Raw genomic sequence first — 11,395 nt, forward strand, 5'->3', positions numbered from 1 at the left:
GGAGTACCACTCCTTCTCAATGCACAATTCGAACTCTATCTAATTAAGTTCGAATTCTTCTACCTCTTCTTTCTATTTTTCTGTTCCTCTGACACCTCAAGGAATCTCTATACTGTGACATAGAGGATTGGTGCGCGAAATCGTGATCACTACAACTTCGCACAACTAACCAGCAAGTGCACTGGGTCGTCCAAGTAATAAACCTTACGCGAGTAAGGGTCGATCCCACGGAGATTGTTGGTATGAAGCAAGCTATGGTCACCTTGTAAATCTTAGTCAGGCAGACTCAAATGGGTATAGATGATATATGAATAAACATAAAGATAAAGATAGAGATACTTATGTATATCATTGGTGAGAGCTTCAGATAAGCGTATGAAGATGCTTTCCCTTCCGTCTCTCTGCTTTCTTACTGTCTTCATCCAATCCTTCTTACTCCTTTCCATGGCAAGCTTATGCAAGGGTTTCACCGTTGTCAGTGGCTACCTCCCATCCTCTCAGTAAAAACGTTGCTATGCTCTGTCACAGCATGGCTAATCATCTGTCGGTTCTCGGTCAGGCCGGAATAGAATCCAGTGATTCTTTTGCGTCTGTCACTAACGCCCCGCCTGCTAGGAGTTTGAAGCACGTCACAGTCATTCAATCATTGAATCCTACTCAGAATACCACAGACAAGGTTAGACCTTCCAGATTCTCTTGAATGCCGCCATCAGTTCTTGCCTATACCACGAAGATTCTGATCTCACGGAATGGTTGGCTCGGTTGTCAGGCGAGCACTCGGTTGTCAGGCGATCAACCATGCATCGTGTATCAGGAATCAAAGAGATATTCACTAGAGCCTTGTTGCTTGTAGAATAGAAGTGGTTGTCAGTCACTTTGTTCATAAGTGAGAATGATGATGAGTGTCACGGATCATCACATTCATCAAGTTGAAGAACAAGTGATATCTTGGACAAAGATCAAGCGGAATTGAATAGAAGAACAATAGTAATCGTATTAATACTCGAGGTACAGCAGAGCTCCACACCTTAATCTATGGTGTGTAGAAACTCCACCGTTGAAATACATAAGAACAAGGTCTAGGCATGGCCGAATGGCCAGCCTCCCAAAGAGGGTTCAATCATAAAAACATGATCAAAAGATGAAAATACAATAGTAAAAGGTCCTACTTATAGGAAACTAGTAGCCTAAGGTGTACAAAGATGAGTAAATGACATAAAAATCCACTTCCGGGCCCACTTGGTGTGTGCTTGGGCTGAGCAATGAAGCATTTTTCGTGTAGAGACTCTTCTTGGAGTTAAACGCCAACTTTGGTGCCATTTTGGGCGTTTAACTCCCATTTTGGTGCCAGTTCCGGCGTTTAACGCTGGAAATTCTGTAGGTGATTTTGAACGCCGGTTTGGGCCATCAAATCTTGGGCAAAGTATAGACTATCATATATTGCTGGAAAGCCCAGGATGTCTACTTTCCAACGCCGTTGAGAGCGCGCCAATTGGGCTTCTGTAGCTCCAGAAAATCCACTTCGAGTGCAGGGAGGTCAGAATCCAACAGCATCTGCAGTCCTTTTCAGTCTCTGAATCAGATTTTTGCTCAGGTCCCTCAATTTCAGCCAGAAAATACCTGAAATCACAGAAAAACACACAAACTCATAGTAAAGTCCAGAAAAGTGAATTTTAACTAAAAACTAATAAAAATATACTAAGAACTCAACTAAAACTACTAAAAACATACTAAAAACAATGCCAAAAAGCATACAAATTATCCGCTCATCACAACACCAAACTTAAATTGTTGCTTGTCCTCAAGCAACTGAAGATCAAATAAGATAAAAAGAAGAGAATATGCAATGAACTCCAAAAACATCTATGAAGATCAGTATTAATTAGATGAGCGGGGCTTTTAGCTTTTTGCCTCTGAACAGTTTTGGCATCTCACTCTATCCTTTGAAATTCAGAATGATTGGCTTCTTTAGGAACTCAGAATCCAGATAATGTCATTGATTCTCCTAGTTAAGTATGATGATTCTTGAACACAGCTACTTCATGAGTCTTGGCCGTGGCCCAAAGCACTCTGTCTTCCAGTATTACCACCGGATACATACATGCCACAGACACATAATTGGGTGAACCTTTTCAGATTGTGACTCAGCTTTGCTAGAGTCCCCAATTAAAGGTGTCCAGGGTTCTTAAGCACACTCTTTTTGCCTTGGATCACAACTTTATTTCTTTCTTTTTCTTTCTTTTTCTCTTTCTTTTTCGTTTTTTTTTTCGCTTGCTTCTCTTTTTTTTTTGTATTCACTGCTTTTTCTTGCTTCAAGAATCATTATTATGATTTTTCAGATCCTCAGTATCTTGTCTCCTTTTTCATCATTCTTTCAAGAGCCAACATTCATGAACCACAAATTCAAAAGACATATGCACTGTTCAAGCATACATTCAGAGAACAAAAGTATTGCCACCACATCAAAATAATTAAACTGTTATAAAATTCAAAATTCATGCAATTCTTATCTTTTTCAATTAAGAACATTGTTTATTCAAGAAAGGTGATGGATTCATAGGACATTCATAACTTTAAGGCATAGACACTAATGATCATAAGACACAAACATAGATAAACATAAGCACTAAAATTTGAAAAACAAGAAAATAAAGAACAAGGAGATTAAAGAACGGGTCCACCTTAGTGATGGCGGCTTGTTCTTCCTCTTGAAGGTCTTATGGAGTGCTTGAGCTCCTCAATGTCTCTTCCTTGTCTTTGTTGCTCCTCTCTCATGATTCTTTGATCTTCTCTAATTTCATGGAGGAGGATGGAATGTTCTTGGTGCTCCACCCTTAGTTGTCCCATGTTGGAACTCAATTCTCCTAGGGAGGTGTTTAGTTGCTCCCAATAGTCTTGTGGAGGAAAGTGCATCCCTTGAGGTATCTCAGGGATCTCATGATGAGAGGGGTCTCTTGTTTGCTCCATCCTTTTCTTGGTGATGGGCTTGTCCTCATCAATAAGGACGTCTCCCTCTATGTCAACTCCAACTGAATAACAGAGGTGACAAATGAGATGAGGAAAGGCTAACCTTGCTAAGGTAGAGGACTTATCTGCCACCTTATAGAGTTCTTGGGCTATAACCTTATGAACTTCCACTTCTTCTCCAATCATGATGGCCCGGTCTAGAGTAACTTCGGACCGGTTGAGCGTTGGATAAACTCCAACCATCCTCTAGCCACGGGTTTGAGGTCATGCCTTCTCAATTGAACCGGCTTCCCTCTTGAATCTCTCTTCCATTGTGCGCCCTCTTCACATATGACTATGAGGACTTGGTCCAACCTTTGATCAAAGTTGACCCTTCTAGTGTAAGGATGTTCATCTCCTTGCATCATGGGCAAGTTGAATGCTAACCTTAAATTTTCCGGACTAAAATCCAAGTATTTCCCCCGAACCATAGTAAGCCAATTCTTTGGATCCGGGTTCACACTTTGATCATGGTTCTTGGTGATCCATGCATTGGCATAGAACTCTTGGACCATCAAGATTCCGACTTGTTGAATGGGGTTGGTAAGAACTTCCCAACCTCTTCTTCGGATCTCATGTCGGATCTCCGGATATTCACTCTTTTTGAGTGAAAAAGGGACCTCGGGGATCACCTTCTTCAAGGCCACAACTTCATAGAAGTGGTCTTGATGCACCCTTGAGATGAATCTCTCCATCTCCCATGACTCGGAGGTGGAAGCTTTTGCCTTCCCTTTCCTCTTTCTAGAGGTTTCTCCGGCCTTGGATGCCATAAATGGTTATGGAAAAACAAAAAGCAATGCTTTTACCACACCAAACTTAAAAGGTTTGCTCATCCTCGAGCAAAAGAAGAAAGACGAGAGTAGAAGAAGAAGAAATGTGGAAGAAGGGAGTGGCTTAGTGTTCGGCCAAAGAGGGGGAGAAGTGGTGTTTAGGTTGTGTGAAAATGAAGGGGTGAAGAAGGGTATATATAGGAGAGGGGGGCTCATGGTTCGGTCATGTATGGGTGGGTTTGGGAGGGAAAGTGGTTTGAATTTGAAGGGTGAGGTAGGTGGGGTTTTATGAAGGATGGATGTGAGTGGTGAAGAGAAAGATGGGATTTGATAGGTGAAGGGTTTTTGGGGAAGAGGTGTTGAGGTGATTGGTGAATGGGTGAAGAAGAGAGAGAGTGGTGGGGTAGGTGGGGATCCTGTGGGGTCCACAGATCCTGTGGTGTCAAGGAAAAGTTATCCCTGCACCAAATGGCATGCAAAATCACGTTTTGAGCCATTTCTGGCGTTAAACGCTGGGCTGGTGCCCATTTCTGGCGTTTAACGCCAGGTTCTTGCCCTTTTCTGGCGTTTAACGCCAGTCTGGTGCCCCTTTCTGGCGTTAAACGCCCAGAATGGTGCCAGACTGGGCGTTAAACGCCCACCTGCTAGCCTTACTGGTGTTTAAACGCCAGTAAGTTCTTCCTCCAGGGTGTGATGTTTTTCTTCCTGTTTTTCATTCTGCTTTTGCTTTTTCACTTGATTTTGTGACTTCTCATGATCATCAACCTACAAAAAACATAAAATAACAAAAAAAATAGATAAAATGTAACATTGGGTTGCCTCCCAACAAGTGCTTCTTTAATGTCAGTAGCTTGACAGAGGGCTCTCATGGAGCCTCACAGATGCTCAGAGCATTGTTGGAACCTCCCAACACCAAACTTAGAGTTTGAATGTGGGGGTTCAACACCAAACTTAGAGTTTGGTTGTGGCCTCCCAACACCAAACTTAGAGTTTGACTGTGGGGGGCTCTGTTTGACTCTGAATTGAGAGAAGCTCTTCATGCTTCCTCTCCATGGTGACAGAGGGATATCCTTGAGCCTTAAACACAAGGGATTCTTCATTCACTTGAATGATCAGTTCACCTCCATCAACATCAATCACAGCCTTAGCTGTGGCTAGGAAGGGTCTACCAAGGATGATGGTTTCATCCATGCACTTCCCAGTCTCTAGGACTATGAAATCAGTAGGGATGTAATGGTCTTCAATCTTCACCAAAACATTCTCTACAAGTCCATGAGCTTGTTTTCTTGAATTGTCTGCCATCTCTAATGAGATTCTTGCAGCTTGCACCTCAAATATCCCTAGCTTCTCCATTACAGAGAGAGGCATGAGGTTTACACTTGACCCTAAGTCACACAGAGCCTTCTTGAAGGTCATGGTGCCTATGGTACAAGGTATTGAAAACTTCCCAGGATCTTGTCTCTTTTGAGGTAATTTCTGCCTAGACAAGTCATCCAGTTCTTTGGTGAGCAAAGGAGGTTCATTCTCCCAAGTCTCATTTCCAAATAACTTGTCATTTAGCTTCATGATTGCTCCAAGGTATTTAGCAACTTGCTCTTCAGTGACATACTCATCCCCTTCAGAGGAAGAATACTCATCAGAGCTCATGAATGGCAGAAGTAAATCCAATGGAATCTCTATGGTCTCATTTTGAGCCTCAGATTCCCATGGTTCCTCATTTGGGAACTCAGTAGAGGTCAGTGCACGCCCACTGAGGTCTTCCTCAGTGGCGTTCACTTCCTCTCCTTCCTCTCCAAATTTGGCCATGCTGATGGCCTTGCACTCTCCTTTTGGATTTTCTTCTGTGTTGCTTGGAAGAGTACTTGGAGGGAGTTCAGTAACTTTCTTGCTCAGCTGTCCCACTTGTGCCTCCAAATTTCTAATGGAGGACCTTGTTTCAGTCATGAAACTTTGAGTGGTTTTGATTAGATCAGAGACCATGGTTGCTAAGTCAGAGGGGTTCTGCTTAGAATTCTCTGTCTGTTGCTGAGAAGATGATGGAAAAGGCTTGCCATTGCTAAACCTGTTTCTTCCGCCATTATTGTTGTTGAAACCTTGTTGAGGTCTCTCTTGATTCTTCCATGAGAAATTTGGGTGATTTCTCCATGAAGAATTATAGGTGTTTCCATAGGGTTCTCCTAGGTAATTCACCTCTTCCATTGAAGGGTTCTCAGGATCATAAGCTTCTTCTTCAGATGAAGCATCCTTAGTACTGCTTGGTGCATTTTGCATTCCAGACAGACTTTGAGAAATCAAATTGACTTGTTGAGTCAATATCTTGTTCTGAGCCAGAATGGCATTCAGAGTATCAATCTCAAGAACTCCTTTCTTCTGATTAGTCCCATTGTTCACAGGATTCCTTTCAGAAGTGTACATGAATTGGTTATTTGCAACCATTTCAATTAGCTCTTGAGCTTCTGTAGGCGTCTTCTTCAGATGAAGAGATCCTCCAGCAGAGCTATCCAAAGACATCTTGGATAGTTCAGAGAGACCATCATAGAAAATACCTATGATGCTCCATTCAGAAAGCATGTCAGAAGGACGTTTTCTGATCAGTTGTTTGTATCTTTCCCAAGCTTCATAGAGGGATTCTCCATCCTTCTGTCTGAAGGTTTGGACTTCCACTCTAAGCTTACTCAATTTTTTGAGGTGGAAAGAACTTTGCCAAGAAGGCATTGACTAGCTTTTTCCATGAGTCCAGGCTTTCTTTAGGTTGTGAGTCCAACCATATCCTAGCTCTGTCTCTTACAGCAAAAGGGAATAGCATAAGTCTGTAGACCTCAGGGTCAACCCCATTAATCTTGACAGTGTCACAGATTTGCAAGAATTCAGCTAAGAACTGATGAGGATCTTCCAATGGAAGTCCATGGAACTTGCAATTCTGTTGCATTAGAGAAACTAATTGAGGCTTAAGCTCAAAGTTGTTTGCTCCAATGGCAGGGATAGAGATGCTTCTCCCATAGAAGTCGGGAGTAGGTGCAGTAAAGTCACCCAGCACCTTCCTTGCATTGTTGTTGTTTTCGGCTGCCATGGGTTCTTCTTCTTTGAAGATTTCTGTTAGGTCCTCTACAGAGAGTTGTGCCTTAGCTTCTCTTAGCTTTCGCTTCAAGGTCCTTTCAGGTTCAGGGTCAGCTTCAACAAGAATGCCTTTGTCTTTGCTCCTGCTCATATGAAAGAGAAGAGAACAAGAAAATGTGGAATCCTCTATGTCACAGTATAGAGATTCCTTGAGGTGTCAGAGGAAAAGAAAATTAGAAGGAACAGGTAGAAGAATTCTAACTTAGTCAAATAGAGTTCGAATTGTGCATTGAGAAGGAGTGGTACTCCATAAATATAAGGATGTGAGAAGAGGGGAAGAGAATTTTCGAAAATTAAGTGAAAGATTTTGAAAACATTTTGAAAAACTTGAATTGATTTTCGAAAACCAAGAGTGGGAAAGAAATCAAGTAATTTTTGAAAAAGATTTTGAAATTAGAAATCAAAAAGATATGATTAAAAACTGTTTTGAAAAAGATGTGATTATAAAAAAAGATATGATAAAAAAAAGTTATGGTTTTAAAAAGATATGATTGAAAAGATATGATTAAAAAAACAAATTAAAAAGATTTGATTTTAAAAATTAATGACTTGCCTAACAAGAAAAGATATGATTCAAACATTAAACCTTTCTCAACAGAAAAGGCAACATACTTGAAATGTTCAATCAAATCATTAATTGTTAGCAAGTATCTTTGAAAAAGGAAAGAAATTGATTTTGAAAACATTTGATTGAAAAGATATGATTTGAAAAAGATTTGATTTTGAAAAACTTTGAAAACATGAAAAAAAATTGATTTGAAAACAAAATCTTCCCTCTTGTGCCATCCTGGCGTTAAACACCCAGAATGGTATCCATTCTGGCGTTTAACGCCCAAAATGCTACCCTTTTGGGCGTTAAACGCCCAACCAGGTACCCTGGCTGGTGTTTAAACGCCAGTCTGTTCTTCTTCACTGGGCGTTTTGAACGCCCAGCTTTTTCTGTGTAATTCCTCTGCAGTATGTTATGAGTCTTCAATTCTCCGTATTATTGACTTGAAAAGACACAAATGAAAAATATTTTTGGATTTTTAATAATAAGGAATAATCAAGATGCAACTAAAATCAAATAACAATGCATGCAAGACACCAAACTTAGCAGTTTGTATACTACTGACACTAATAAAATGTGAATGCATATGAGACACATAAACACTCAAGTCAAGAGAATTAAAAATCATAGTAATAAAATCATCAAGAACAACTTGAAGATTAATGAAGACACATGCATGAATGCAAAAAGAGCAGAAACATGCAATTGACACCAAACTTAAAATGAGACACTAGACTTCAAACAAGAAACATAAAATTATTTTTGGTTTTTATGGTTTTGAAATTTTTTTGTGCTTTTTCGAAAATTATATGAAAATAGAAAATGAAGGTTTCAGAATTCTTAGTTTGGATTCCAGGAATCATTGCAATGCTAGTCTAAGACTCCGGTCCAGGAATTAGACATGGCTTCACAGCCAGCCAAGCTTTCAAAGAAAGCTTCGGTCCAAAACACTAGACATGGCCAATGGCCAGCCAAGCCTTAGCAAATCATTGCTCCAATAGCAAGATTGATAGAAATCAACAAGCTCTTGTGATGATCAGTTGAAACCTCGGTCCAATAAGATTAGACATGGCTTCTCAGCCAGCCAGACTTCAACAGATCACCATGAAACACTAGAATTCATTCTTAAGAACTCTGAAGAAAAATACCTAATCTAAGCAACAAGATGAACCGTCAGTTGTCCATACACAAAACAATCCCCGGCAACGGCGCCAAAACTTGGTGCGCGAAATCGTGATCACTACAACTTCGCACAACTAACCAGCAAGTGCACTGGGTCGTCCAAGTAATAAACCTTACGCGAGTAAGGGTCGATCCCACGGAGATTGTTGGTATGAAGCAAGCTATGGTCACCTTGTAAATCTTAGTCAGGCAGACTCAAATGGGTATAGATGATATATGAATAAACATAAAGATAAAGATAGAGATACTTATGTATATCATTGGTGAGAGCTTCAGATAAGCGTATGAAGATGCTTTCCCTTCCGTCTCTCTGCTTTCTTACTGTCTTCATCCAATCCTTCTTACTCCTTTCCATGGCAAGCTTATGCAAGGGTTTCACTGTTGTCAGTGGCTACCTCCCATCCTCTCAGTGAAAACGTTCCTATGCTCTGTCACAGCATGGCTAATCATCTGTCGGTTCTCGGTCAGGCCGGAATAGAATCCAGTGATTCTTTTGCGTCTGTCACTAACGCCCCGCCTGCTAGGAGTTTGAAGCACGTCACAGTCATTCAATCATTGAATCCTACTCAGAATACCACAGACATGGTTAGACCTTCCGGATTCTCTTGAATGCCACCATCAGTTCTTGCCTATACCACGAAGATTCTGATCTCACGGAATGGATGGCTCGGTTGTCAGGCGAGCACTCGGTTGTCAGGTGATCAACCATGCATCGTGTATCAGGAATCAAAGAGATATTCACTAGAGCCTTGTTGCTTGTAGAACAGAAGTGGTTGTCAGTCACTTTGTTCATAAGTGAGAATGATGATGAGTGTCACGGATCATCACATTCATCAAGTTGAAGAACAAGTGATATCTTGGACAAAGATCAAGCGGAATTGAATAGAAGAACAATAGTAATTGCATTAATACTCGAGGTACAGCAGAGCTCCACACCTTAATCTATGGTGTGTAGAAACTCCACCGTTGAAAATACATAAGAACAAGGTCTAGGCATGGCCGAATGGCCAGCCTCCCAAAGAGGGTTCAATCATAAAAACATGATCAAAAGATGAAAATACAATAGTAAAAGGTCCTACTTATAGGAAACTAGTAGCCTAAGGTGTACAAAGATGAGTAAATGACATAAAAATCCACTTCCGGGCCCACTTGGTGTGTGCTTGGGCTGAGCAATGAAGCATTTTTCATGTAGAGACTCTTCTTGGAGTTAAACGCCAGCTTTGGTGCCATTTTGGGCGTTTAACTCCCATTTTGGTGCCAGTTCCGGCGTTTAACGCTGGAAATTCTGTAGGTGACTTTGAACGCCGGTTTGGGCCATCAAATCTTGGGCAAAGTATGGACTATCATATATTTCTGGAAAGCCCAGGATGTCTACTTTCCAACGCCGTTAAGAGCGCGCCAAATTGGGCTTCTGTAACTCCAGAAAATCCACTTCGAGTGCAGGGAGGTCAGAATCCAACAGCATCTGCAGTCCTTTTCAGTCTCTGAATCAGATTTTTGCTCAGGTCCCTTAATTTCAGCCAGAAAATACCTGAAATCACAGAAAAATACACAAACTCATAGTAAAGTCTAGAAAAGTGAATTTTAACTACAAACTAATAAAAATATACTAAGAACTCAACTAAAACTACTAAAAACATACTAAAAACAATGCCAAAAAGCGTACAAATTATCCGCTCATCAAGGATTCCACATTTTCTTGTTCTCTTCTCTTTCATATGAGCAGGAACAAAGACAAAGGCATTCTTGTTGAAGTTTACCCTGAACCTGAAAGGACCTTGAAGCGAAAGCTAAGAGAAGCTAAGGCACAACTCTCTGTAGAGGACCTAACAGAAATCTTCAAAGAAGAAGAAACCATGGCAGCCGAAAACAACAACAACAACAACAATGCAAGGAAGGTGCTGGGTGACTTTACTGCACCTACTCCCGACTTCTATGGGAGAAGCATCTCTATCCCTGCCATTGGAGCAAACAACTTTGAGGTTAAGCCTCAATTAGTTTCTCTAATGCAACAGAATTGCAAGTTCCATGGACTTCCATTGGAAGATCCTCATCAGTTCTTAGCTGAATTCTTGCAAATCTGTGACACTGTCAAGACTAATGGGGTTGACCCTGAGGTCTACAGACTTATGCTATTCCCCTTTGCTGTAAGAGACAGAGCTAGGACATGGTTGGACTCACAACCTAAAGAAAGCCTAGACTCATGGGAAAAGCTAGTCAATGCCTTCTTGGCAAAGTTCTTTCCACCTCAAAAATTGAGTAAGCTTAGAGTGGAAGTCCAAACCTTCAGACAGAAGGATGGAGAATCCCTCTATGAAGCTTGGGAAAGATACAAACAATTGATCAGAAAATGTCCATCTGACATGCTTTCTGAATGGAGCATCATAGGTATTTTCTATGATGGTCTGTCTGAACTATCCAAGATGTCTTTGGATAGCTCTGCTGGAGGATCTCTTCATCTGAAGAAGACGCCTACAGAAGCTCAAGAGCTAATTGAAATGGTTGCAAATAACCAATTCATGTACACTTCTGAAAGGAATCCTGTGAACAATGGGACAAGTCAGAAGAAAGGAGTTCTTGAGATTGATACTCTGAATGCCATTCTGGCTCAAAACAAGATATTGACTCAACAAGTCAATTTGATTTCTCAAAGTCTGTCTGGAATGCAAAATGCACCAAACAGTACTAAGGATGCTTCATCTGAAGAAGAAGCTTATGATCCTGAGAACACTTCAATGGAAGAGGTGAATTACCTAGGAGAACCCTATGG

At 40.9% G+C, this 11,395-nt stretch overlaps 1 non-coding gene across 1 annotated transcript; it reads right to left on the minus strand.

Annotated features, from left to right (window-relative positions):
* Positions 1 to 10,886: 10,886 nt before the first annotated feature.
* LOC130952369 (small nucleolar RNA R71) lies at positions 10,887 to 10,990 on the minus strand. Its single transcript, XR_009074549.1, has one exon. It is a non-coding gene; the product is annotated as a small nucleolar RNA R71 (small nucleolar RNA).
* Between the last annotated feature and the right edge of the window lie 405 nt (positions 10,991 to 11,395).

Source organism: Arachis stenosperma, chromosome 9 (genome assembly GCF_014773155.1).
Source record: "Arachis stenosperma cultivar V10309 chromosome 9, arast.V10309.gnm1.PFL2, whole genome shotgun sequence".
In the NCBI taxonomy this organism is placed as follows: domain Eukaryota; kingdom Viridiplantae; phylum Streptophyta; class Magnoliopsida; order Fabales; family Fabaceae; genus Arachis; species Arachis stenosperma.